At 45.7% G+C, this 27,741-nt stretch overlaps 1 long non-coding RNA gene across 1 annotated transcript; it reads left to right on the top strand.

Moving 5' to 3' along the window:
* Nucleotides 1-21,660: 21,660 nt before the first annotated feature.
* On the top strand, nucleotides 21,661-25,197 carry LOC130680605 (uncharacterized). Its single transcript, XR_008993623.1, has 2 exons — nucleotides 21,661-21,964; nucleotides 22,060-25,197. It is a non-coding gene; the product is annotated as an uncharacterized LOC130680605 (long non-coding RNA).
* Nucleotides 25,198-27,741: the final 2,544 nt, after the last annotated feature.

The raw sequence follows: 27,741 nt of genomic DNA, 5'->3' as shown, positions 1-27,741 counted from the left end.
CTAATCCCAACCCCTCTCCCAAGGTAACCACCAGTCACTGCTCAGCGTCTATGAGTCTACTGCTATTTTGTTCACTTTGCTTTTCTTTAGATTCCACAAATAAGTGAAATCATATGGTACTTGTCTTTCTCTGCCTGGATTATTTGACTGAACATAATACCCTCTAGGCCCATCCATGTTGTCACAAATGGCAGGATTTCTTTCTTTCTATGGCTGAGTAATATTCCATTGTGTATATGTACCACCTCTTCTTTATCCATGTATTTATTGATGGACACTTTGGTTGTTTCCGTATCTTGGCTATTGTAAATAATGCAGCAATAAACACAGGAATGCATCTACCTTTACAAATCAGGGACTTTATTATCCTCAGGTAAATTTCTAGAAGTGGAATTACTGGGTTGTATATTTTATTTCAGTTGTTTGAGGAACCTCCACCCTGCTTTCCATAGGGGCTGCGCCGATTTCTATTCCGAGAGTGTAGGAGGGTTCCCATTGCTCCACATCCTTGCCAGCACTTGCTATTGTCCTTTGGATAATGTCCATTCTGAATGGTGTCAGGTGGTACCACCTTGTGGTTTTCATTTGGATTTCCTTGGTGATGTGGAGCATCTTTTCATGTGCCTGTTGGCCATCTGTATTTCTTCTCTGGGGAAATGTCTGTTCAGGTCCCCTGCCCACTTTTTAATCAGGTTGTTTTTTCTTTTTGCTGTGGAGTTCTATGAGTTCTTTATATATTTTGGATGTTAAACCCTTATCAGATAAATCATTTATGAATATATCCTCCCAAATGAAGGCTGCCTTTTTGTTCTGTTGGTGTCCTTTACTGTACAGAAACTTTTCAGTTTGATGTTGTCCCACCTATTCATTTTTGCTTTCGTTTCTCTTGCATGAGATGTGTCCAGAAGAACTTTGCTTATACTTTTGTTCAAGAGATTTTTGCCTAGGTTGTCTTCTAAGAGATTTATGGTCTCATGTCTTACTTTTAAATATTTTATCCATTTCAAGTTTACTTTTGTGTATGGAATTAGACAGTAATCCAGTTTCATTCTCTTTCATGTAGCTGCCCAGTTTTCCCAACACCAGTTATTGAAGAGACTGACTTGTTGTCACTGTATATTCATGGCTCCTTTGTCATATTGAACTACAGATGCATGGGTTTATATCTGGGTGATAACTGACTTCCCCCAAATTTAACTACTAATAGCCTATGGTTGATCTGAAGTCTTACTGATAACATAGTCAATTAGCATATATTTTGTATGCTAAATGTATTATATATTGTATTCTTTCAATAAAGTAAGCTAGAGAAAAGAAAATATTAAGAAAACATTAAGAGAAAATCCGTTTCCTGTACTATAGTGTATTTGTTGAAAAACAATCCACTTATAAGTGGACCCCCACAGTTCACACCCATGTTGTTCAAGTGTCAACTGGAAATAGTTTTCCAAAAGAGATCATTAGAATGTGAGTGTCTATTTGTGGAGTATAACAAGGAAGCAAAGTGTAGGAATAAAACAGCAGTGGACTCACAGACTCCAAGAAGGGTGTAGTGGTTACCAAACAGGGGTGAGGGGAGAGGGGGTGAGGGGAGGAGAAGCACATTGAGGGGCACTATGACTGGCACACACGTCATAATGTCACAGGTGTCAAGGGGAAGACAGTATAGCACAGAGAAGACAGGTAGTGACTCTGTGGCATCTCACTAAGCTGATGGACAGTGCCTGCACTGGGGTGTGAGGGGGGCTTGATAATATGGGTGAATGTAGTAAGCACAATGTTTTTCATGTGAAACCTTCATAAGAATGTATTTCAATGATACCTTAATAATAAAAAAGGAATCTGAGTGTCTAGGTTTCAATTTACTTTTATGTTGTAGGTATTATACAAAATTGCATTTTACAGAGAAATCAATTATATGCTACCACCCAACTCATTCAGCACCCCACATGTAAGCATGGTGAAATAGAGTGATTTCTTCCCCAAGGAATAGCCAGTCTTTCAACATACAATGAAAGAGACAATTGGTTAATGAATTGATTTAGTGACTGGTAGATAACCAAATACATAGATTGTCAGTAACACACAAAGAAAAATAGGTAACGTACGTAGCTGAGAGCAATGAAATTTTAGGTAACTAGACAATTGCATCCATTTGCAGGGAGAATTATAGCTTTCAAAAAGAATGAGTATCTATCAAAGTGGTTTCAGTGTAATGTGTTCCTTGACCTTAGTTCCTTGACCTTTCGTCCAGATCTCTTTCTGAAAGCTAAGCTATGGTCTTTTCTATGACTTGGCAAGTATCTCAGGAATTTATATTCTGTTTGTAGGCACTTGTTTTTTGTGAGGAATCAATAATGCGGGATGACATTGTTTCCCATATTTGAGAACACAGGACTTTCTACTAGCCGGTGACCTTCCCTTCCTGTGAGCTGGATGGAGTTCATCTCGCCTGAACATACTGTCTGCCCACCGGGAATCTGGCCCCTGGATCTTTCTGGAGAACAATGACGCATATGTTTTGTCTGGGGCCACAGGGTGTGGTTCCAGAGTCACCTGATATCACTGACTCATGTGTAGACGGACTGTTTCGCCAGGCCTCGGGGGGTCTTTAGCTGGAAAGCCACAGGCTTTGATTCTCATGTCCCTCCTGCTCACTCCGCCGTCCTTCTTCCAACAAGGGGACGGCCCAGCAACAGCTCAGTCCGTGCTTGTTAACCACCCACACCCGAGTCCCTCCTCCGTCCAATCACCCTCAGTTCCCTGAGGAATTCCCGAGCACCGCCACTGTACTGACTCAATTCCGCATCTCCCTAGTTGGCCCTGAGGACGTGGTGGAGCCCTGTGAAAGCAAGGCGGAGCAGAAGGTCCGGTCAGGAGCCACGGTAAGGCTGCCTTCCTCCAAGACAGAAACAGTGATTGCTTTCTCGGCTTCCTTTTCAATCAAGTTTAGATAGGAAAGCTGATCACATACATACAGACAGAAGATATCAGGTAGTGCTTATTTGGGAGAGAGGGATGGAGAAGAATCTTAACCACTGATACTTGATTTAAAAGGGCATCCAGTTTTCCTCAGCAATTTTTCCTTTTTGGATTAAGGATTTTGTAATTGCCACACAAACCAGACCGGAGAGCTACACTCTCCAGGAAAAGCTTTTGTCTTTTCCGTATGTCCCTCGATGCTTGTTTGAGGGGCCTTTGACTCAACCATGGCATCTCATCTGGTTTTCTACAGTCACCAAGAGAACAAAATTCCTGTGCAAACAGAACACAAAGTGGTCTGATTCTCACAGTGTTTTCTCCTCTGTCATTGCAGGTGGCATCAGGAGCAGGAGAAAACCGTAAGTCTCCCAGAATTCCTCACTCGCTAAGGAAATAATCTAGATAAGTAACGCGGGGCTTGCTTGCTGACTTTAGTCTCTGGAGCCACCCTCCTTCCAGGTACCTGGTGGGGATGGGGGTTGGGGGTATAGTAAGAAATGAGTTTTCCAGGTAAGGAATTATGGCCAGTTCCACAATCCCTGGGTGCAGCTGCCTTCCTTTTATCTAAGCCTTACCCTGGGCTGCTCAGACTGGGCTCAGAGCAGGAGTGGGACATGGAGGGCCACAGACGTGATTCATGAAACCACTGAAGCACCAGCCCAAATGGCCGCTTCCCGGTTAATTCACTCTAGCTCTTCATGCAGGGCTGGTCAGCTGAAGGGAAGCTAATTCCTGGCAGACCCTTCATGGGGTCAGAAAGGGACAGAGCAGGGTAAGCAGACAAAGGCCTGAACTAGCTTGACTAGCCAGAGAGGGGGGCAACTGGCAGAGGGGTCCAAGACTGACAAGCAAGATGTGGTGCAAACTGACTGGAACTAGATCTAGTCAGGATGACATCCGGTTTGATGGGGAACAGATCTCTGACTTCATTAAAATCTCATTTACATAGTAAACATCACGCCCATCACTGCCATGACAGTTTCTAATTGTCATGACAACCCCTGGAAGAGACTTAATAAGGAAAACACCCCCTCTTTCTAAGGCTCTCCCCAGAGAAGTCACGACTATTCCACCCTGTCCTTCATCTGCTTGTTGTACTTCCAGTAACAGAGCTAACAGACCGCCTGGGAGGGGCTCCTCTGCCTGGGGAGCACCCTCTCTGCTTTACTGCATGCCCTGCAACCCCTCTTAACAAATCTGCCTTCTGCTACACCATTTGGTTTCCATCCTGCACATGGCCCAGCACTCGCCTCCCGCACTCTCCTGTAATGGTCACTTGGCACTTTGGGATGTCCCAGGTTCTGAGTCAGCTGGGGAGCTAAACAGACCACTGGTCCCTCAGGATGGTCACCTGGCCATCGGGTGTCAGTGTGAGACAGCTGACAGTGTGCAGAGTCTGGGGCAGGTGCCCACAGGGACATCCCCTGCCCCTTCAGAGGCACTCCCTTTAAGGGAAACTGCTTTTGTTAGGATCAGAGATTGAACAGAGAGAAAAGGCCTGGGTTAGGATCTGGGCTCTTCTCTTGGCCCAGTCACCTTCTCCAGGGCTTCCACTGTCTCCTGCAGAAGCCTCGGGCAGGAGAATTTGAGAAATGAAGCAAGGGGAGACATTGGTTCTGGGCTCCAGGGCTGGATCTCAGGTGCCTGGGAAGGTCTCAGGGCTTCAGGGATCTCTGTCCCCATGGGACCAACCCGTTTTGTCCCAGATCCACCATAGGTCAGTGTTGCGACTCTGGCCAATCTTTTAAGATCTGATTTGCCATGCCATGAACCACATGCTACGGGTCCCAGACCCTGTTCTGCCCACCCCACAGGGCTAACATGGGGATCACAGGAGATACTAACAGATATTCTCCATGAGCTGCAAAGCATCACAGCTATGGAAGAGATGAAAAGTAAGCTCTCACCGTCCCCCATCCCGTAGCCATCCAAGTCCCCTGTCTGGATTCAACCACTACCAAGCATCTACCTTATTTGTGCAGCCATTTAATGACGAAACACTTACAGTGTACTTCTGAATCACCAGTCTGTTTTCTGAAGACTTTTGCTACATTTAATCATTTTGAGCCTCATGCCATGATCCCAGGAAGTAGGCTCTAGTAACTTTTTCACAGGATGGTGCAGAGACCTGAGGCCCAGGTCAGCAGGCACTGGCCCCGTTCTCTCAGCCCCTGTGCTCTGCCGCTTTTCTATATTGTCACACCAAAAATAAGATACTTTCCCACATAATTTGTCTGTTGAATTTTTTTTTCTTTCGTGGTAAAGGCAATCAACATAAGAACATACGATTCTTAGCAAATTTTTAAACACACAATACAGTGTCTTTAATCACAGGCCCTATGTTGTACTTATTATACAAATGTATTATATACATTAACTTACAAGTAAAAAATGTATGCATGTGTAAAACTGAAACTCTGAGCCCTTGTGCAACATTTCCCTCCACACATACCCTGACGACCATCATTCAACTCTCTGCTTCTATGTGCTTGACTATTTTAGACTCCACACAGAGCTGGTATCGTGAAGTATTGTCTTTCTATGTCTGGCTTATTTCACTTAGCATAATGTCCTCCAGGGCCATCTGTGTCATCAGAGATGCCAGTAACTCCTTTTTTAAGGCCAAACAATATCCCGTTGTAGATATATACCACATTTTCTGTCCCCATTTTTCTGTCCACAGACACTTAGATTGTCCCCATATTTGGCAACTGTGACTAGCACTGCAGTGTGCGTGGGAGGGCAGGGGTCACTGTGAGATCCAGATTTCAATGCTCTTGGGTATCAGCCCTAAAGTGGAATTGCTGGATCAAATGGTAGTTTTATTAATATTTTGAGGACTCTCCCATATTGTTTTCCATAGTAGCTGGATCTGTTTATACTCTGTTGGGTGTTTTAAGTACACATCAAACTGCAAGATCTTCCTAAAGTTCATTCCCAGTCAGGTGGCTCTCCCAGGCAACTGATGAATGGGATGAAAAGTTTGAACTATGAGTAAGTTCTCACTTGTTTTACTATGGTCTTCTGACACCACAGTAATGCTCTCTCTACTGTAATGCTTTTTCCAGGATCTTGCCTCCAGTATATGAAAAAAGCCACTTCTGAGAGGTTTAGGAGGTGTACTAACCACCTCCACCTCCGGGAGAGAACAACTGGCATCTGGCGAGGCAGGAGACTACCTACCAGGAACAAATCAGTTCTAGTTACTGTACAAATTCATTGATCTAAACTGATTCAAGAATTATTCTAGTTTAGTCAGTGCCTCACACTTAAGACAAAAATGCTACAGCATATGTTCTTTCCATGTGTGGATACTTTACCTGGTCAATCACTAATGCCACAACCACAGAGCTAAAAAATGCATTTACAGGATTTTTGGAAAAAAACATGGCAGAGTAGGAAGGCAAGGTGGAAACTCCCCACAAAGTACACACAAGGGAAGCAATTACGGCAAATACAGCTCACCCTGACCATGACCTGAAGACTGAAGAACAGACCTCCTACACCTGGGGAAGAAGGGAAGCCCACACTGAGAAGGATAAATGGGCAGAGCTGTGATCGATCGGGACCCAAGTCCTTCTCCCATCCCAGCCCACAAGCAGGAGGGAGAGGAAGAGAGGGAGGGCATAAGGAATCCTGAACATCTAGCCCTGGAGATGGGCTCTGGGCTTTGGTGATTAATACGGCCGGACACCAGGGAGAGCTGGAGCACTCTGGGGGGCTGAGACTCTTGTTGCTTCTGGGACACGCATGCTCCACTGGTTCCATGGCGACCCAACACAGAGGTGGCTGTTTGAAAGATGTCCCAGCAGCAGGAAGTGTGCCAGAGGGGCGGGGGCTGAGGGGAGCTCTCTCCCGAGGAGAAAGGGCAGGTGGATGATGCTCCCCTAGCCCTGCTCAGCCCAACTGTTTGGGGAACTACAGGAGCCAGCTCCAAATGTGCCATGCCCTTCTGGCGGCACAGCCCTGCAGAGCACTCCCTTTCATACATGCAGTACCTGCCCCTCTGGCCCAGCAGTGGCTGCCATTTCCAACCTGTAGTCATAGCATGGCTCCAATACAACAAACCCCAGCAGAAGTGGCTCCAGGCACACAGAGGGCGTGTAGAGGATCACTGCCAGTCTCTGCCACTGCAGACATATAGGCAGGAAGGCAGTCCCACCCACAGCCCAGTAACAGGCACCGGGGAGCAGAGTCTTATGCTTTTCGACACCACAGGACACCTTCTTCATAAAGGCATTACTTTCTAGGCCAGGTGGCAAAGCAGATCTGATACAAAGGAAGAAACACAGAAACCCAGACAAAAGGAGGAGAGAGAGAAATATGTTCCAAACAAAAGAACAAGATAAGACACCAGAAAAAGATTTAAATAAAGCAGACCACCAATCTTCCTCATAAAGATTTCAAAGTAACAGTCATAACAGTACTCATTGACCTGAGGGAAAGAATCAATCATCTCAGTAAGAACTTCAACATAGAGATAGATTTGAAAAAGAGCCACTCAGAGCTGAAGAATATAGTAACTGAAATGAAAAATATAATGGAGAGAATGAATAGTAGACTGCTGGAAGTAGAAGGAAGAATCAATGAGATGAAAGATAGAGACCAGGAAAGCAACAAAGCTCAGGAACAGAGAGAGAAAAGAATTTCTAAAAAGGAGAGGATTCTTAAGAGAGCTATGTGACAACAAACAAAACAATATTCTCATCATAGGGGTCCCAGAAGGAGAAGAGAGAGAGACAAAGCAGTAAAAATTCTCTTTGAAGAAATAATAACTGAAAACATCTGCAATCTAGGGAAGGAAACAGATACCAGATCCTGGAAGCACAGAGAGCCCCTAACAAGATGAACCCCAGGAAGAAAACACCAAGACGTACAGTAATTAAAATGGCAAAGATTAAAGATAAAGAGGGAATCTTACAGGCAGATAGTTACCTAGATGGGAAACTCCAGAAGGCTATAAGCAGATTTCAAAGCAGAAACTCTACAGGCCAGAAAGGAGAGGCATGAAATATTCGATGAATTAAAAGGGAAGAACCTACAACCAAGAATCCTCTACCCAGCAAGGTTATCATTCATAAATCCAGTTTCACCTACTCATCCTCTTCCCTTTCTCTATAAAATCCTAGCAACCATTGATCTTTTCCATCATCTCCATAGTTTTTCTTTCTCCAGAATGTCAAATAGTTGGAATCATTATGGACTTTTTCACCACACTGACTTTCTCACTTATCTCTACTTAACGTTCATCCTTGTCTTTGTGTGTGTGTGTGTGTGTGGCTTGGTAGCTCAGTTATATTTACTACAGAATAATGAGTCATCGTATGGATGTATCACTCTGTTTATCCAGTCACCTGTTGAAGGACAGCTTGGTTGCTCCTAGTTTTGGTGGTTACAAATAGAGTTGTTATAGGCTGACTTCCTGTTGTCCACCAAGGAAGGTGGCCCAGCGGCAGATGACTGCCATACACTCTCTCCCCATGTCTGTATCACTAAAGATCCCCAAGTAATTCCTGAGCAGCACCACCAATGGGCTGACATTTTCTCTGGGTCCTAGATCTCCCTGAGAGCCTGGATGAGGAGCTTTCTGCAGACGGGGCAGAGGGAAAGTCTCCATTTACTTCCAAGGTAAGCTTGCCTGTCTTTGCCTAAGAGAGAAATGTTGTTTACTTGGTTCCTCTCTTTTTGAGTTGAGTTCAGATATGAAAAAATGACAGTGTACATTCTAGATGTGAGATACTATTTTCTTGGTGTGGTGGAAGGCGAGGATGTGAACTGTACAGTAGGGACCCTTTTACTCAAAAAACATTTTTTTTCTCCATGGATTAAGAGTTTTGCAATTGCTCCCTCGATGGACTTGACAGATACATTCTCCAGGAAAAGCTCATGCCCTTTCCCATTGGAGGACTCTATGCTTGTTTTGGGGGCCTTTGACTTACTACTGTTTCTCATTTCGTTTGCAATAGTTGCCAAACCACCAAGGACACAGTACACACATAATGTGATGCAACAGTGTTTTCTCTCATTGCAGGTGGCCTCCAGACGGGACAGAAACAGTAAGTATTTGGGGATTGCTCACATGCTAATACAGGCGGTACACCCTTGCTATCTCCAATATGGAGATTTATACTGATTCCAATTTCCTGAGGAGAATAAGAACACGAAGTGTGGGGTGGGGAAATGGATTACCCATGGGAAAAACCATGTCCTTGTTTCTAAATCACATGGAAACAATGGTGTTCCTATCCCCACCGAGGAAAGTGTTCACAGGAGTGTCAAAGGAAAACAACGTGTGTATTGGAGTCACCATGACTCGGCCAATAACAACTTCCGATAATAATAAACCTCACCTCTGAGTAGGCTGTTGAATTCTCCTCAAGGCTGTTTGTGCGATGGTGGTTAAACACAAGCAGCCAAAACGGTATATAACTGGCCTGTGAGAAAAGATGAAATAGAGTCTTGGTTTCTTCTGAAGGCCTTTTCCAGGAAATAAGCCAAGAAGAGTGCTGTAAGATAAAAATGAAAAACAAGGTCACTTACGATTTCACATCCTTTTGAATCACGAGTCCTCTGTGGAGTACACTGTAGTTTAGTAGAATCTCATTGTCCCAAAGATGTTGGCCACAAGGACAGAACATCTCCATCGTCCCTGAGTGGTAGTTCGGCATTTCGTGTGAAGGGGCCTTGGGATCCGATCACTACACCTGCGGAAGGTAAACTCCCCCCAACAGTTGGAACTTCAGGATGATGGTTCTGCAGGTGAGAGCGAGAACGGCCCAGTGGTAACGGGCCGAGTAACAAGGTGAAGGGGGATTCTCGCTCTTATTCGAAGCTTTGCATTTATGATCAATGTCTTGTTGAAGGGCTATGACCCCACGGAGCGCAGGGAAGGTCTGAGGACCCAGGGAGAGAGCAGGGCGATGCTGTGAGCCGCCGTGGCCCCAACAGGAGGAGGAAGAGCGGGAGCCCCTTTCTCTCATAACCTTCCTGTTTGCATTGTGTCTTAAAGACTGCGATGTGGAGACCTTTCTCAGTGGCAGCAGTGACGAGGAGGACTGTCCAGGTAGGGAGCTGCCTCGGGCCAGAGCCAACGGGAGCAGGGTTCCACCTGCAGCTCTGGAGACTGGGGATGGGAAGCATGGTAGCAGAAAGGTAATAGCAGAGGTACTATGCCTTTGGGTTTTGAGAGTGCTGTGAGTAAAATCAACACTTCTTGCTTTCTTACTTAAAGATGATCTTTCCTAGACCAGGGTTTGTTGGCTTTGCCTCTGCAGAGCACCAAAACCTTTGGTCCTGGGGTAGCATGTGGTGGGAACAGAGCAGCTGGGTTCGGTGTTCCTCCAGGAGGGAGGCACTCCGGTGGGACACAGCTCTGTCACCTGCCCTTGAGCCTGCAGGCAAGTTCTCTGATGGGCGCTAGGCAGGTGGGAAGGAGACCCTCCCCTGCACTTGCAGAAACCAGTGGGAACCTCCCTGTCCTCTCCTCACGTTCCTGATCAAAAGGGTGCTCCCAGGGCTGGTGGCAGAGACATTTCACCTCAGCCAGTGCATGTGCTCCAGGATTGGGTGCCTTTTATGTGCTGCTGGGTTGTATGCACAAGGCTTGGGGGTTTGGTTGACTCTACAGAGTGTGATTGTGAATGAGCGGGAGTGTGTGGGAGAGAGAGAAAAAGAGACAGACAGTGGGATGGGGTTGTATGTTTAGCCAGTGGATGTGTCCCACTTACACTAAATTTGCCATGATCAACTTTCTTAAAAAAGAAAGGGCCTTCACGCTGCACATTTTACAGCCATATTATCAAGGATGGCCAATAGCACTGGTTCAGTCATACTTGGTAACCAACTGCTTCTGTACTTTCTGGCCCCATGTACATATCAAGCATCCCTCCCTGACTCATTCTTGAACAGCACCACCAATGGACTGACAGCTACTTTGTGTCTTTCTTGTTACCCCTTAACCAAGTAACCGAACTCCTTCCTATGGACCAGCCAGAGGAGACCATGCCTGTTGATGAGGAAGAGCCTGTTGCTCTATCCGAGGTAGAAATGTTGCTTTCCTGATATCTTTCCATTTGTTAAAAATCAAAATTCACCCAAGTAAATCTGGAGATTTAATTAGCTTCATTAAGTGATTCATGAACTGGGCAGCATCCCTTATAATAACTACAGAGATGCTTCCAAGGGCTACGGATAGGGAGAGGTTTTTACAGGCCACACAATGAACTCAGAAAAAGTAGAAACGGAAAATTTCAGGTGAGGACATCTTCATTAGGGGACAAAAGTGTTCTATTGGGTGGATTCCTTTGGACGGATTCCTTTGGACGATGGAAAGGACACATAGGACATTATCATATTGATGCTGACTAGAAAATTTCGGAGAGACTACATTTTGGGAGAGGTTGAAATTGCCATGGAGTTCACTGAAGAGCTCCGGTTTGGTGACTTCACCTGGCAGAACTCACAACACATTTGGCCTGTGTCTTTTTAACATTATCCAATCAAATTCAGTGTAAAATCTGAAAGTTTACATTACAGATGATACATAAAATTTCCCTGGCGGGGAGAGTGTTGGGTGGTCGTCTCTGGCCAACTCACCCTTGATTCAAGAGAACACTTGCCACGGGCCACACCAAACCTCTGTAGAAATGGTGTGACTGGGAAGCCTCTTCCTCAGCACCAATTTTTCCTCCTTGGATTGAAAGTTTTGTCATTGTCAATCTCAGTGGACTTGAAAGACAGCCTCCAGGGAAATCAGCATTCCACCAAATGCGGAGGCCACTGACTCAGCCTCAGTGTCTTATCTGTTTTGCTAAAGTCACCTAGAAGACTAAAGACCTGTGCAAACCCTCTGTGGGGTGAAGTGATTCTCATGGTTTTTTTCCTGTAATTGCAGATGGCTTCAGGAACAAGTGAAAGTGGTACGTATTCTGAGTCACTCACGCGTTGGGGAAAACCCTTGCTGTCTACATTTAGGGGAGCTATCTGATTCTGGGTTCACACTGGAATGAGGAGGAGAGGTGAAGAGAAACAGAAAATAGGATTTTCCAGGCAGAGACCTGTGGTCACGTTACTAGAAGCAGACGCACAGTCTCCACGTGGTGGGAAGGGTGCAGGGAGATGAGTTCTGTCTGTATGTCAGTCGATAAGGTAGGATTCTGAGTGTGTATGTGTGCGTGCTTCTGCTCTCCTAGATTTATATCCCCCCAAGCAACACAGCAGCCAGTATGAACTTTCCCAGTAAGAAAAAATCCGATAACCTTCCTTCCTCAGTAGTAATGTATAGGAATATGTATAAAATTGTACAATTTCAATGTGTGAAATTCACTATATGCCAGATATGCCTCAAGTGATCTCAAAAAACAAACAAACAGACAAAAAACCAGAAAACCCCATCCCCAAACAGGAACGTGTTCACTGGGTTCTCAAAGGAAAGCACATTTGGAGTCAGCGTGACTCAGTCAATAACAACTTCATTTCATAATAAACCTCACCTCTGAGTAGGCTGGTGAATTCTCCCCAATGATGTTTGTGCGATGGCGGTTAAATACAAGCAGCCATAATGGTGTTTAACTGGCCTGTGGGAAAAGGCAAAGTAGGCTCTTGGTTTCCTCTGAAGGCCTTTGCCAGGAAGTAAGCCGAGAGGAGGTCTGAAAGTGAGTAGAAATGTAAAACAAGGTCACTTACGGTTTTGGCTTCCTTCTGAATCACGACTCCTCTGTGGGGAACACTGCAGTTTAGTAGAATCTCATCGTCCCGTAGATGTTGGCCACATGGAGAGAACGTCTCCATCGTCCCCGAGTGGTCGTTGGGCATTTCATTTGAAGCGGCCTAGGCCTCGGACCAGTCAACACGTCGAAGGTAACCTTCCCCCCACAGTTGGAACTTCAGGGTGATGGTCCTGCAGGGGAGAGCGAGAACGGCCCAGGGGAAACGGGCCGAGTGACAAGGTGAAGGGGCATCTTCGCTCTCATCTGAAGCTTTGCATCTGTGATTAATGTCTTGTTGAACGGCTCTGACCCCACGGAGCCCAGGGAAGGTCTGAGGACCCAGAGAGAGAGTAGGGTGATGCTGTGAGCCAGCGTGGCCACAACAGGGGGAGGAACAGCAGGAGCCCTTTTTCTTCATAACCTTCCTGTTTGCGTTTGTGTCTTTAAAGACTGCTTTGTGGAGAACTTTCTCAGTGGCAGCAGTGACGAGGACTGTCCAGGTAGGGAGCTACCTTGGGCCAGAGCCAACGGGAGCGGGGTTCCACCCGCAGCTCTGGAGACTCGGGATGGGAAGTGTGGTATCAAAAAGGGAAAGGAAACACGAGTGCAGGAGCATTTTGTTCTCGCATTTTAAATTCGCAATAGCGGGTGGACTATGCCTTTGCGTTTTGAGAGTGCTGTGAGGATAATCAGCTTTTCTTGCTTTCTTAAAGATGATCTTTCCTAGGCCAGGGCTTGTTGGCTTTGCCTCTGCAGAGCACCAAAGCTTTTGGTCCTGGGGTAGCATGTGGTGGGAACAGAGCATGAGGCTGCTGCCTTGGGTGCTCCTCCTTGATGGGGGCTCTCTGGCGGGACACAGCTCTGTCACCTGCACTTGAGCCTGCAGACAAGTTATCCGATGAGCGCCAGGAGGGTGGGGAGCAGAACCTCCGTTGCATCTGCACCGAGTGGGCAGTTTCCTGTCCCATCCTCATGATCCTGATAAAAAGGGTGCTCCCAGGTCTGGGGAAGAGACATTTCCTCTAAGCCCCAGCACGTGCTGCGGATTCTGCTCCAGTTCTGTGATGTGGGGTTGCATGCAGAAGCCTTGGGGATGTTTTGTGCAACTCTACAGACTGTATTTGTGAATGAGTGGGGATGTCTGTGAGAGAGAGAAACAGAGACAGACAGTGGGATGGGGGTGGTGTGTTTCCCCAGGGAATGTGTTCAACTTACACTGAACTTGCCAGTATCAACTTTCAGAAAAAATAAAAATAAGGCCCTTAGCACTGCACATTTTATACCCATGTTGTCAAGGATGTCCCATAGCAGTGGTTCAGTCTTGCTTGGTAACCACCTGCTTCTATACTTTCTGGCCCCATGTCCATATCAAGCATCCCTCCCTCAGTCATTCTTGAGCAGCACCACCAATGGACTGACATCTGCTCTGTGTCTTTCTTGTTATCCCTTAACGCAGTAACCGAGGTCCTCCCTATGGACCAGGCAGAGGAGACCTTGCCTGTTGCTGAGGAACGGCCTGGTCCTGTCTCTGAGGTAGTAATGTTGCTTTCTTGGTGTCTTTCCTTTTGTTACAAAACAAAATTCACCCAAGTAAATTTGGAGATCTGATTGGCTTCATTAGCCATTCATGAATTGGGAAGCATCCGTTTTACCAAGTACAGAGATGCTCCCAAGGGCTACGGATTGGGAGAGGTTTTTACAGGCCAGACAAGGAAATCATAAAAAGTAAAACAGGACTGTATCACGTGAGGACATCTTCATTAGGGGACAAAAGTGTTCGACTGGGTGGATTCCTTTGGGGGATGGAGAGGACACATGGGACAATACCTTATCAGTGCTGACCAGAAAATTCCTTACTGACTGTATTTTGGGGGAGGTTGAAATTGCCATGGAGTTCACTGAAGAGCTCCGGTTTGGTGACTTCACCTGGCAGAAGTCACACCACATTTGGCCTGTGTCTTTTTAACATTTTCCAATCAAATTCAGTGGAAAATCTGACAGTGTACATCAGAGATGATACATACAATTTCCCTGGCGGGGAGAGTGTTGGGTGGTCGTCTCTGGTCAAGTGATCCGGATTCAAGAGGCCACTTGCCGCGGGACACACCAAAGCCGCGTAGAAATAGTGTGGTTGGGGAGACTCTTCCTCAGCAGCAATTTCTCCTCCTTCGATTGAGAGTTATGTCATTGCCAATCTCAGTGGACTTGGGAGACAGCCTGCAGGAAAATCAGATTTCCACCTACTGCCTGGGCCTTTGACCCCGTCTCAGTGTCCTATCTGGTTTGCTAAAGTCACCCAGAGCACTAAAGACCTGGGCAAAGCCTGTGTGGGGTGAAGTGATTCTCATGGTTTTCTTTCCTGTAATTGCAGATGGCTTCAGGAACAAGTGAAAGTGGTACGTATTCTGAAGTCACTCACGCGTTGGGGAAAACCCTTGCTGTCCTTAGTTAGGGGAGCCATTTAACTCTGGGTTCCCACTGGAATGAGGATTAGAGGTGAAGTGAAACAAAAAGTAGGACTTTCCAGGCAGAGAACTATGGTCACATTTCTAGAAGCAGTCGCATAGTCTCCAGGTGGCGGGTAGAGTGCAGGGAGATGAGCTGTGTCTGGATGTCAGTCGGTAAAGTCGGATTCTGAGTGTGTACGTGTGCGTGCTTCTGCTCTCCTAGATTTATATCCCCCCAAGCAACACAGCAGCCAGTATGAACTTTCCCAGTAAGAAAAAATCCCATCACCTTGCTTCCACAGTAGTAGTAACGTGTGGCAATATGTATAAAATTGTACAATTTCAATGTGTGTAATTCATTAAGTAGCAGTTACACCTCAAGTAATCTGAAAAAATAAATTTAAAAAAAAACCCATCCCCACCCAGGAAAGTGTTCACAGGGTTCTCAAAGGAAAACAAATTCGGAGTCACCGTGACTCAGCCAATAACAACTTCATTTCATAATAAACCTCACCTCTCAGTAGGCTGGTGAATTCTCCTCAAGGCTGTTTGTGCGATGGCGGTTAAACACAAGCAGCCATAATGGTGTTTAACTGGCCTGTGGGAAAAGGCAAAGTAGGCTCTTGGTTCCCTCTGAAGGCCTTTGCCAGGAAGGAAGCCGAGAGGAGGTCTCAAAGTGAGTAGAAATGTAAAACAAGGTCACTTACGGTTTTTTCTTCCTTCTGAATCACGATTCCTCTGTGGAAAACACTGTAGTTGAGTAGAATCTCATTGTCCCATAGACGTCTGCCACACGGAGAGAAGGTCACAATCGTCCCCGAGTGGTCACTCCCCATTTCACTGGAAGCCGTCTAGGCTTCGGAGCAGTCAACACGTCGAAGGTAACCTCCCCCCCACAGTTGGAACTTCAGGTGATGGTCCTGCAGGTGAGAGCGAGAACGGCCCGGTGGAAACGGGCCGAGTGACAACGTGAAGGGGCATCCTCGCTCTCGTCTGAAGCTTTGCATCTGTGATCAATGTCTTGTTGAAGGGCTATGACCCCACGGAGCCCAGGGAAGGTCTGAGGACCCAGGGAGAGAGCAGGGCGATGCTGTGAGCCGGCGTGGCCCCAACGGGGGGAGGAAGAGCGGGAGCCCCTTTCTCTCATAACCTTCCTGTTTGCGTTTGTGTCTTTAAAGACAGCGTTGCGGAGATCTTTCTCAGCGGCAGCAGTGACGAGGAGGACTGTCCAGGTAGGGAGCTACCTCGGGCCACATCCAACGGGAGCGGGGCTCCCCCTGCAGCTCTGGAAACTGGGGATGGGAAGCGTGGTATCAGAAAGGCAAAGGAAACACGTGTGGAGGAGCATTTTGTTCTCGTATTTTAAATTCCCAGTAGCAGACGTACTATGCCTTTGGGTTTTGAGAGTGCTGTGCGGATAATCAGCTCTTCTCGCTTTCTTACTTAAAGATGATCTTTCCTAGGCCAGGGCTTGTTGGCTTTGCCTCTGCAGAGCACCAAAGCCTTTGGTCCTGGGGTAGCATGTGGTGGGAACAGAGCACGAGGCTGCTGCCTTGGGTGTTCCTCCGTGATGGGGGCTATCTGGCAGGACACAGCTCTGTCACCTACACTTGACCACGCAGACAAGTTCTGCCATGGGTGCCAGGAGGGTGGGGAGCTTCCTTTCCCGTCCTCATGTTCCTGATCAAAAGGGTGCTCCAAGGCTGGTGGCAGAGACATTTCCTCTCAGCCCCTGCACGTGCTCCGGGATCATGTTCCTTTTATGTGATGTGGGGTTGTCTGCACAAGGCTTGGGGATGTTTTGTGCGACTCTACAGACTGTAATTGTGAATGAGTGGGAATGTCTGTGAGAGAAACAGAGACAGACAGTGGGATGGGGGTGGTGTGTTTCCCCGGGGGATGTGTCCCACTTACACTGAACTTGCCAGAGTCAACTTTCGTAAAAAAAAAAAAAAAAATACGGCCATTCGCACTGCACATTTCATACCCATGTTATCAAGGATGGCCCACAGCAGTGGTTCAGTCATGCTTGGTAACCACCTGCTTCTATACTTTCTGGCCCTATGTCCATATCAAGCATCCCTCCCTGAGTCATTCTTGAGCAGCACCACCAATGGACTGACATCTGCTCTGTGTCTTTCTTGTTATCCCTTAACGCAGTAACCGAGGTCCTCCCTATGGACCAGGCAGAGGAGACCGTGCCTGTTGCTGAGGAACGGCCTGGTCCTGTCTCTGAGGTAGTAATGTTGCTTTCTTGGTGTCTTTCCTTTTGTTACAAAACAAAATTCACCCAAGTAAATTTGGAGATCTGATTGGCTTCATTAGCCATTCATGAATTGGGTAGCATCCGTTGTACCAAGCACAGAGATGCTCCCAAGGGCTACGGATTGGGAGAGGTTTTTACAGGCCAGACAAGGAAGTCATAAAAAGTAAAACAGGACTGTATCAGGTGAGGACATCTTCATTAGGGGACAAAAGTGTTCGACTGGGTGGATTCCTTTGGGGGATGGAGAGGACACATGGGACAATACCTTATCAGTGCTGACCAGAAAATTCCTGACTGACTGTATTTTGGGGGAGGTTGAAATTGCCATGGAGTTCACTGAAGAGCTCCGGTTTGGTGACTTCACCTGGCAGAAGTCACACCACATTTGGCCGGTGTCTTTTTAACATTTTCAATTAAATTCAGTGGAAAATCTGACACTGTACATCACAGATGATACATACAATTTCCCTGGCGGGGAGAGTGTTGGGTGGTCGTCTCTGGTCAAGTGATCCGGATTCAAGAGGCCACTTGCCGCGGGACACACCAAAGCCGCGTAGAAATAGTGCGGTTGGGGAGCCTCTTCCTCAGCAGCAATTTCTCGTCCTTGGATTGAGAGTTTTGTCATTGCCAATCTCAGTGGACTTGGGAGACAGCCTCCAGGAAAATCAGCTTTCCACCTACTGCCGGGGCCTTTGACCCAGCCTCAGTGTCCTATCTGGTTTGCTAAAGTCACCCAGAGCACTAAAGACCTGTGCAAAGCCTGTGTGGGGTGAAGTGATTCTCATGGTTTTCTTTCCTGTAATTGCAGATGGCTTCAGGAACAAGTGAAAGTGGTACGTATTCTGAAGTCACTCACGCGTTGGGGAAAACCCTTGCTGTCCTTAGTTAGGGGAGCCATTTAACTCTGGGTTCCCACTGGAATGAGGATTAGAGGTGAAGTGAAACAAAAAGTAGGACTTTCCAGGCAGAGAACTATGGTCACATTTCTAGAAGCAGTCGCATAGTCTCCAGGTGGCGGGTAGAGTGCAGGGAGATGAGCTGTGTCTGGATGTCAGTCGGTAAAGTCGGATTCTGAGTGTGTACGTGTGCGTGCTTCTGCTCTCCTAGATTTATATCCCCCCAAGCAACACAGCAGCCAGTATGAACGTTCCCAGTAAGAAAAAATCACATCACCTTGCTTCCACAGTAGTAATGTATGGCAATATGTATAAAATTGTACAATTTCAATGTGTGTAATTCATTAAGTAGCAGTTACACCTCAAGTAATCTGAAAAAATAAATTAAAAAAAAAACCCATCCCCACCCAGGAAAGTGTTCACAGGGTTCTCAAAGGAAAACAAATTCGGAGTCACCGTGACTCAGCCAATAACAACTTCATTTCATAATAAACCTCACCTCTGAGTAGGCTGTTGAATTCTCCTCAAGGCTGTTTGTGCGATGGCGGTTAAACACAAGCAGCCATAATGGTGTTTAACTGGCCTGTGGGAAAAGGCAAAGTAGGCTCTTGGTTCCCTCTGAAGTCCTTTGCCAGGAAGGAAGCCGAGAGGAGGTCTCAAAGTGAGTAGAAATGTAAAACAAGGTCACTTACGGTTTTTTCTTCCTTCTGAATCACGATTCCTCTGTGGAAAACACTGTAGTTTAGTAGAATCTCATTGTCCCATAGACGTCTGCCACACGGAGAGAAGGTCACAATCGTCCCCGAGTGGTCACTCCCCATTTCACTGGAAGCCGTCTAGGCTTCGGAGCAGTCAACACGTCGAAGGTAACCTCCCCCCCACAGTTGGAACTTCAGGTGATGGTCCTGCAGGTGAGAGCGAGAACGGCCCGGTGGAAACGGGCCGAGTGACAAGGTGAAGGGGCATCCTCGCTCTCGTCTGAAGCTTTGCATCTGTGATCAATGTCTTGTTGAAGGGCTATGACCCCACGGAGCCCAGGGAAGGTCTGAGGACCCAGGGAGAGTGCAGGGCGATGCTGTGAGCCGCCGTGGCCACAACAGGAGGAGGAAGAGCGGGAGCCCCTTTCTCTCATAACCTTCCTGTTTGCGTTTGTGTCTTTAAAGACTGTGATGGGGAGAGCTTCCTCAGCGGCAGCCCTGACGAGGAGGACTGTCCAGGTAGGGAGCTACCTCGGGCCAGAGCCAACGGGAGCGTGTTACACCTGCAGCTCTGGAGACTGGGGATGGGAAGCATGGTATCAGAAAGGCAAAGGAAACACATGTGGAGGAGCATTTTGTTCTCATATTTTAAATACCCAATAGCAGAGGTACTATGCCTTTGCGTTTTGAGAGTTCTGGGTCTATAGTCAACTTTTCTTGCTTTCTTACTTAAAGGTGATCTTTCCTAGGCCAGGTCTTGTTTGCTATGCCTCTGCAGAGCACCAAAGCCTTTGGTCCTGGGGTAGCATGTGGTGGGAACTCAGCAGGAAGCTGCTGGGTTGGGTGTTCCTCCGTGATGGCGGCTCTGTAGCTGGACACAGCTCTGTCACCTGCACTTGAGCCTACAGACAAGTTCTCCCATGGGTGCCAAGAGGGTGTGGAGCAGACCCTCCTCTGCACTTCCAGCACCCACTGGGCAGCTTCCTCTCCTGTCAGCATGTTCCTGATCTAAAGGGTGCTCCCAGGACTGGTGGCAGTGCCAGCATTTCCTCTCTGCCCCTGCATGTGTTCCTGGGTCCTTGTGTAGAAATCACATCGTAGCACATTATGGGGTGCATTTCTCTATCCCTGCCCACATTCCACCTGGCAACTACTTTCCTGGGACACAGGCTCTTGCCCTGGGGCCTCCATGGCTTCAGGGATGCTAGATGGCTGCGGGAAGGGCTGCTAGGCTGCAGCACACCCGCTCTCAAGGCCTGGTGTCCTGGCCTCAGGTGCCGAGGTCCAGGACAGAGCCTGGAGCAGCAGGGCAGTGGACTAGTGCTCCTCTCAGATCCCAGTGTTCTGGCCGCACAGTACCACCCTGCCCCAGACCCCGGCCATACCCCCCATCCCGTAACTTCCCTCAGGCCTCCAGAGCCCCTCGCTCCGGGTCTTTCTGGGGCCCAGCGCCAACCCTGGTGGGTACCCTGTACCTGCGCCACCACACTGTTCTTCACACACAGACTAGGGGTATTTTGACAAGTTTCTTTACCTCCAATATTGTGTTTCATTTTCAAAAAATGTTTGGTGTTGTGAGGTTTAAATGTCCATCAAGAACCTAGGGTCATTCCAGACACAAGACAGACACTAGATATGTGGGGTCTCCCACAGGCCCAGCACACCCCGCAGGCACTTCCCATGTAGGATGAACTGGAGAAGGTGGGGTACATCGCCCAGCTTCCTCCAGTGTGACCTCATTCTATGACAATATCGCCTGTGGAGGCTGACAAGGAGCAAGGAAATGAGCGCTAATCAGGAGAGGTGGGAAAGGAAGGCAGCAGGGGAGGGAAGGAGGGACGCAGTAATGGCCTCTTGGGGGACAGGGGGACACGGGCCTTCCTTCATGATCCGTTATGGAATCTGAGGGCTGGGACTGGCCTGGAGATCAGAGTACTCCGCATGGTAGGGGCGAGGCGACTGAAGCCCGGCAGGGGATGCAGAGCTGGGGATGGAGCTCAGCCTGGGGTCGGGCCTCACCGTCTCAAGAGCAGTGGGGCCCAGGTTCTCTCCTCAGGCCTGACTCTGCCTTTTCCTTCCCAAGGCCTTCATGTGATTACTGTTGAACTCTATTTCGAATATGTGGAGAAAGAACTGATCAACCATCTGCATGTAATTTCTCTCTTCTTTTGTGACGCTCTTCCTGAAGGACCTGGTCTCATCAAGGCAGATGAGGTCCTTGGGTCATCAATGTCTGTAAAATCTCTCCAGCCCTGATCACACATTTTCTTAGCATTGACCTGGTTTCTGACCCCCAGTCTACAGTGAGACACTAAAATTACAAATGATCCATAGGTATCACATGTAAAAATAGGTCCCTCGATCAGCAGCAATCAACCCAAGGACCAACCCAGTATCAACAGTTTTCAGCCCAGGAGGTAGGCCTACTCCTTGTACGTTAGGCTTGTAGGAAGTCTGACCGTAGTATATAGCAACCAGCTCAGGCCTTTAAATAACCCTTGTAACACTTGGCCCAAAATGGCCGTATTTATAACAGAGCTTCCATGTTGGTCTCCATTCCCAACTTAAGACCAACAAGAGAAAGCCAAATATATACCCCTGACAACAGAGGACGCCCGGCACCTGGACCACTCACTGCAGCTTCCCCCCGCCCATGGCCTCCAATCAGAGCAGAGCTGAGGCCTTCCCATTCCCCACAATGATGGATTCCCACTCCTCTGCCTGATTCTGAGTCTCTGCCACAACCCAAGTGATGGCGGTTGACTTGCTTGCTCCAACAAGCTCTGAATAACTATCCTTTTCTTCTTCTCACTTGGTTGGCCTTTCTTTACTGACAGTTCATTGTGGAGACCTCCCAAGACCCAGAGTGAGCTGTCCATTGCTGCAGACCCCAGCCCTCAGGCGAGTGTGTCCCCACCAAGCCCCCCGTGCCTTGCAGCCTGCAGCGTTCTGAGGCTGGGATGATGTGGTAAGTTAGCACTGGACAGTCAACTGTGCTCTGTGTGTGAGTTTTCAGGCTATTTTTTCTCAGTTTGCCATCTGGGTTTTGTTTTTGGTCTCCAGGTGTTCGACCTCGGTGGGATCCACATATTCTTTCAGCTGTCTTTGGTGTTACAGCTTTGTGTTGTGCTGGGCAAAGGTGTGTCATGACAAGAATCAGAGGGTAGAATGAGGAATGGGCCTTATGAGTCTTGTTTAAGCTGGCCTCTGGGACCAGTGAGTCTGACATCTACCTGGATGAACTTGGCTGAAGGCCACCGATCAAACCATCTGTCCAGGTCTGCTTCCATCTAGATCCTGTATCCTGAGAGAGAATTCTATCTGGTTTTCCGATGGCTGAGGAGATTGTAGGGTCTGTGTTCAGAGGCAGCCAACTGTCATTTTGGGGCCCCAAGACACGAGGTGCATAAATGTTTCATTTCTACCAACCATCACCACCTCTCTTGGGGTTATCTAAACTTAAGTCCTCTCCTCTGGCAGGAAAAATCCCTACTTCTCCCATGTATGCACTGCAGTCCTAATTTTTGTGCCCTTTGTAAATGGCACCTTCACCAAGGGTGATTTGGGTCTTCAGTGCCAACTCCAGAGAACACTCGATTTCATCAAAATGTTCATTTGAGAGGTACCTTGGAAAAGTAGAGAAATAAGATTCCACGTGTCCAATGAGCACCACATTTTTTATTGATATGCTGGGGTCTCCAAAAGAAATTGTTTTTCTTTTTCTCCATTGCTTTATTTTTTTTTTATTAAAAAAATTTGACTTGATTATCTTTTGTGCAAAAAAGAGTATGAATCAAAAATTGTTTCCCTAACAGATTGGCCACAGCAAATGAACAATCTGACAAACTTAAGCATGGATAAACTAGACTCATTTCCCCAGTGAACCCGCCTCTCTTGTCCTTCAGTTGTGTCCCTCTACCCACTTCTCCTTATTACCTTTATTCTTCTAATGCCCCTCGTTCTGCACCTTCTCCCTCCTCTTCCCCTTGTCCAAGTCCCTTACCTTTTCCCAACAATTCTCCTAAAACATCAAAGTGTCAGTTGCCTCCAAGGATCCCCTCCCTCGCATCACTAGCAATGCAGGCAAATGTAGAATTTAAACCTTGAAACTGAGCTTAATTAAGGGTTATAAATAATTAAAGGTTTCTTTCATTTTAGGAGACTTCAACACACCACTCACTCCAAAGGCAGATCAACCAGACAGAAAATAAGTAAGGAGACGGAGGCACTGAACAACACATTAGAACAGATGGACCTAACGGACATCTACAGAACACTCCACCCAAAAGCAGCAGGATACACATTCTTCTCAAGGGCACATGGAACACTTTCCAGAATAGATCACATACTAGGCCACAAATAGAGTCTCAGCAAATTCAGACTGATTCAAACTGTACCAACCAACTTCTAAGATCACAAAGGTACGAAATTAGAACTAAATTGTACAAAGAAAACAAAATGGCTCACAAACACATGGAAGTTTAACAAACATGCTCCTAAATAATCAATGGATCAATGACCAAATTAAGACAGAGATCAAGCAATATACGGAAACAAATAAAAACAACAGCTCAATGCCCCAACTTCTGTGTGACGCAATAAAGGCAGTTCTAAAAGGAAAGTATATAGCAATGCCAGCCTGTTTAAAGAAGGAAGAACAATCCCAAATAAACAGTGTAAATTCACAATTATTGAAACCGAAAAAAGAACAAATGAGGCCCATACGCAGTAGAAGGAGGGACATTGTCGGGTCCCTTCCCTGTCTCTGACCCGCAGATGAGGGAAGAGAAACGATTGTTCATCGAAGATCTTAACGACCAGCCAGGGGACTCAAGGCATGACAGCAAAAGAGTGGTGCCGAGACGGCATCTCTCATATTTATTCATGAAATGGTTGTTAACAACAATATTGGGGTTTCCATGCACAATCATTAACTAAGTCCAACTCTCAACAGTTTCACCTTCTGAAGGATAACGAACAAATACTCATGGTGAACGAACACAGAAACTCTTTCTGTCTTGGCTACCGTTTCTGTCTTGACTACGAATCATAAACTACAAACAAACCATCAAGGCAAATGTGCTTATACATATGATTTTTATACTTTCTATATAAATTCCATATAACTTCCCACAGACATAATAAAGATCAGAGAAGAAATAAATAAAATTGAGAACAATAAAACAATAGAAAGATTTAATGAAAGCAAGAGCTGGTTCTTTGAGAAGATAAACAAAATAGATAAACCCCTAGCCAGACTTATCAAGAAAAAAAGAGAATCTACACACATAAACAGAATCAGAAATGAGAAAGGAAAAATCACTATGGATGCCACTGAAATACAAAGAATTACTACAGAATACTATGAAAATCTATATGCTAACAAGCTGGATAACCTAGAAGAAATGGACAACTTTCTAGAAAAATACAACCTTCCAAGACTGGCCCAGGAAGAAACAGAGAAACTGAACAGACCCATTACCACCAATGAAATTGAATTGGAAATCAAAAAACTACCCAAGAACAAAAACCCAAGAACAGATGGTTTCACCACTGAATTTTACCAGAAGACAGCATACCCATTCTCCTTAAAGTTTTCCAAAAAACAGAAGAGAAGGGGATACTTCCAAACTCATTCTACAAAGCCAGCATCACTCTACTACCAAAACCAGGCAAAGACAACACAAAAAAAGAAAACTACAGACCAATATCCCTGATGAACATAAATGCAAAAATACTCAACAAAATACTAGCAAACCATATTCAAAAATACATCAGGAGGATCATACACCATGATCAAGTGGGATTCATCTCAGGGATGCAAGGAGAAACCTGGACTGGATCACTGACGGAATAACCAAGCGGCACTTGGAGGTCTTCGAGTGTTGAGGTTTATTTTACACCGGCGGGCTCAGAGGGAAGTAATCTCCCAAGGTCTGAGCCCTGAGCACAAGCAAGGGGAGCAATTTATATTATTTTGATATGTGGCATTTTGGCATGTGCGGGACAAAAGAGCCTGGAGGAGAGGAGTAGGAAGCTGGGAGTGCTTTGCCAACTGGAGGAAAAAAGTGGTTTGCTGACCTTCAAGGCTGTGTTGAATATTTTCCTTATCAAATGTAGTAACCACATTGTTTTTCATGTGAAACCTTCATAAGAGTGTATATCAATAATACCTTAATTAAAAAACTGTGATAAAGTAAATGCAAGTTGTTATGCCTGCAGTCATTACAGCACTGGGAATCTGGTACCTGCGGGGTAACTGAATGGATCCACGAGTCACCTACAATGAGGCATTGAGGTGATAGCTGAAGTCAGAAAGAAATGAGCTCACCCAGGGGGGAAGGCAGAGAACAGCTTCGGAATGAAATCTGGAGGAGACAACCATGCGCCCTAATGCACAGGTACCTGGATGTTGTTCAACCGGGAAGTGACTGTTCTCATCACCTGCAGCTGAAACAAAAGTTTCCTCCAGGACTTGAATGACTCTTAGATTTTGGTTCTAACTCTTTAAAACTGTTTCTCCCACTTGATTTCAAAGCCTCTTCTTCCCTTTCAAAACATTTCCAAAATGGCAAATCCTACCGCTAAAGAGTCCATTGAAGTTGGGTTGCAAACATTAACTGCTTTTGTCTGCTAAAGATTAATGATGTTTCTGATAAGCACAGTTCTGATTAATTGCTGTTGAAACTCCTGAGCTGAATGTCAAACCTGGGAAACTAACTCTTAAATGGACTTAAGAGACAAAAGGCCATGTATCCTACAACATAATCCAATCTAAGAGACTGCAAAGGAAAACACAAGAGGCAGTATTAAATTCATGATGACATGACTGATCTTTGTTCCATTTGTGGAAAAAACTACAAAAGCTCATCATTCTCTAGGAGACGTTCCTTTGATATTAACCTGCCTGAACTGTGAAAAATAGTCTGAAACATAACTTTTGATTGCACTCATTGAACATTTGTCATCCTCCAAAATTTCTCATTTGCAAATATTGATGTTCAGTCATATTAAAAGAACAAAATAAAAAGAAAATCCAGTCCATTAAAAAAAAAAAAACTAAAGTAAACGTTAAAAGCCAAATAGCCAAATTCTTCCATTGCTAGCCTAGCTGTGGCCCCAGGTGGCATTACTATAAGACCAGACTGAGATTCTATGCTTGAAAATATTTTTAAGGTATTAATCCTTGTACTAATCCATGGCATAGGTAAGATAATTCATTCTCCAGAACTAACTTTTACTTCTAACAGCAGGATTTTTGAGAAATCAATGTAAATTTATGGGAGTTTATAAACTCAAGAGTATACAAAGATTTAAAAGTTAAGGCTGTCAGTTCCATGGAGACAAGCATGCCTACCCTGCTCTATTCCACAACCACCCAGTTGTCAATTACATGGCATTTCAATAGCTATGTGACCTCTGAGCATTATATGTCTTAGCTCTACTAGTGATCCACCCTTTTTTATCATACTCTTCATGGTTCTGCTCCCAAAAGGGCTTGAGGGGACAAAGGACCTCACTCTTCCCTATGTGGGATTCCATTTTAGTGGGCAGTTTCATTACCCCAGACTTAGTATCAGAAGGTGTAAGAAGGAATTGGGGAGGAGGTGGAGCTACCACCATTTAGGGTATGAGTAAACATCTACTGAATATTCTGCCTATTAATAAAAGTTTAATTCAGATGTGTTAAAAAATAATAATAATAAGACTGTCAGGCATGCCCTGAGTTAAGTTGTTGGAAGGCCACTCAGGAGAATGGACATTATGTAAAGAAGGGAGGGAACCCAGTGAGGAGGCCACCAGGGAACTCAAGCAAAACAAGTGCTAGCCTAGTGACTGCAGAAGTGGAAGTAGACAAATTCAGTGTCAGAGTCTTGGTGTCAAACATTCTTGACTTTGAATCTTTTTACCATTTACATCCTTGGACAAATTCTTGCAACTCTTTGAGCCTCAGTCTCCTTACTTAGCAATGCTTGTAAAGCCCTAGCACACATAAAACACACAATACATTATCATCATACTACTTTAGTAACAAAATCCATCTGAAGGAGGTCACATGGACTGACTTCCTTTTCCCCCTATACCAACATTAACCCTAAGTAATTTTTAAAATTTTACTTAAGGATAGTGGACATCCAATACTAACGTAAGTAATCTTTACCAAGATTCAATTGCAGTCACATACAGGTACTGCATTAACTCCACCAAGAGGCAAATTCCTATTTCTCACAGAACTTACACTAAAACAACTGCTCATAAATATACACTGAGCAAGGTGTTTTTGTCAAATTAATGAAAGTCTAGTTTGCACCTTCAGGTTGTGTTCTCACATACATTCTTTTATTTCTCAGTGTTTATGAGTAAAAAGGATATAAGCAGAATTTTGTAGTTAAATCATGATCAAGATTGTGCTGCTACTATCAATTATTTTAATTTCTACTGTCAACAGCTTTTATTTAAAACTTTATTAAGGGATGACATTCCTCATTGTTATAGCACTGAGACACCAGGAAACTAAGTTACCAAAAAGATATTTTTGTAAGTATATGGATTATCAACATTCGACTATCTGTAGCTTCCCCTTACACTTAATATTCTTTCAACAAAAGATGAACTACTTTGAAAATCTATCATATTCAATCATTCGATATGTATTAAGCAGGACTTATAAGAAAGACAATGTGCTAGGCACTACGTAAGGACAACAGTATCATGAGGCCTTATCCTCACGGAGTTTATAATCTA

Source organism: Manis pentadactyla, chromosome 14 (genome assembly GCF_030020395.1).
Source record: "Manis pentadactyla isolate mManPen7 chromosome 14, mManPen7.hap1, whole genome shotgun sequence".
NCBI lineage: Eukaryota > Metazoa > Chordata > Mammalia > Pholidota > Manidae > Manis > Manis pentadactyla.
This window is presented reverse-complemented; position numbering and strand designations above follow the sequence as displayed.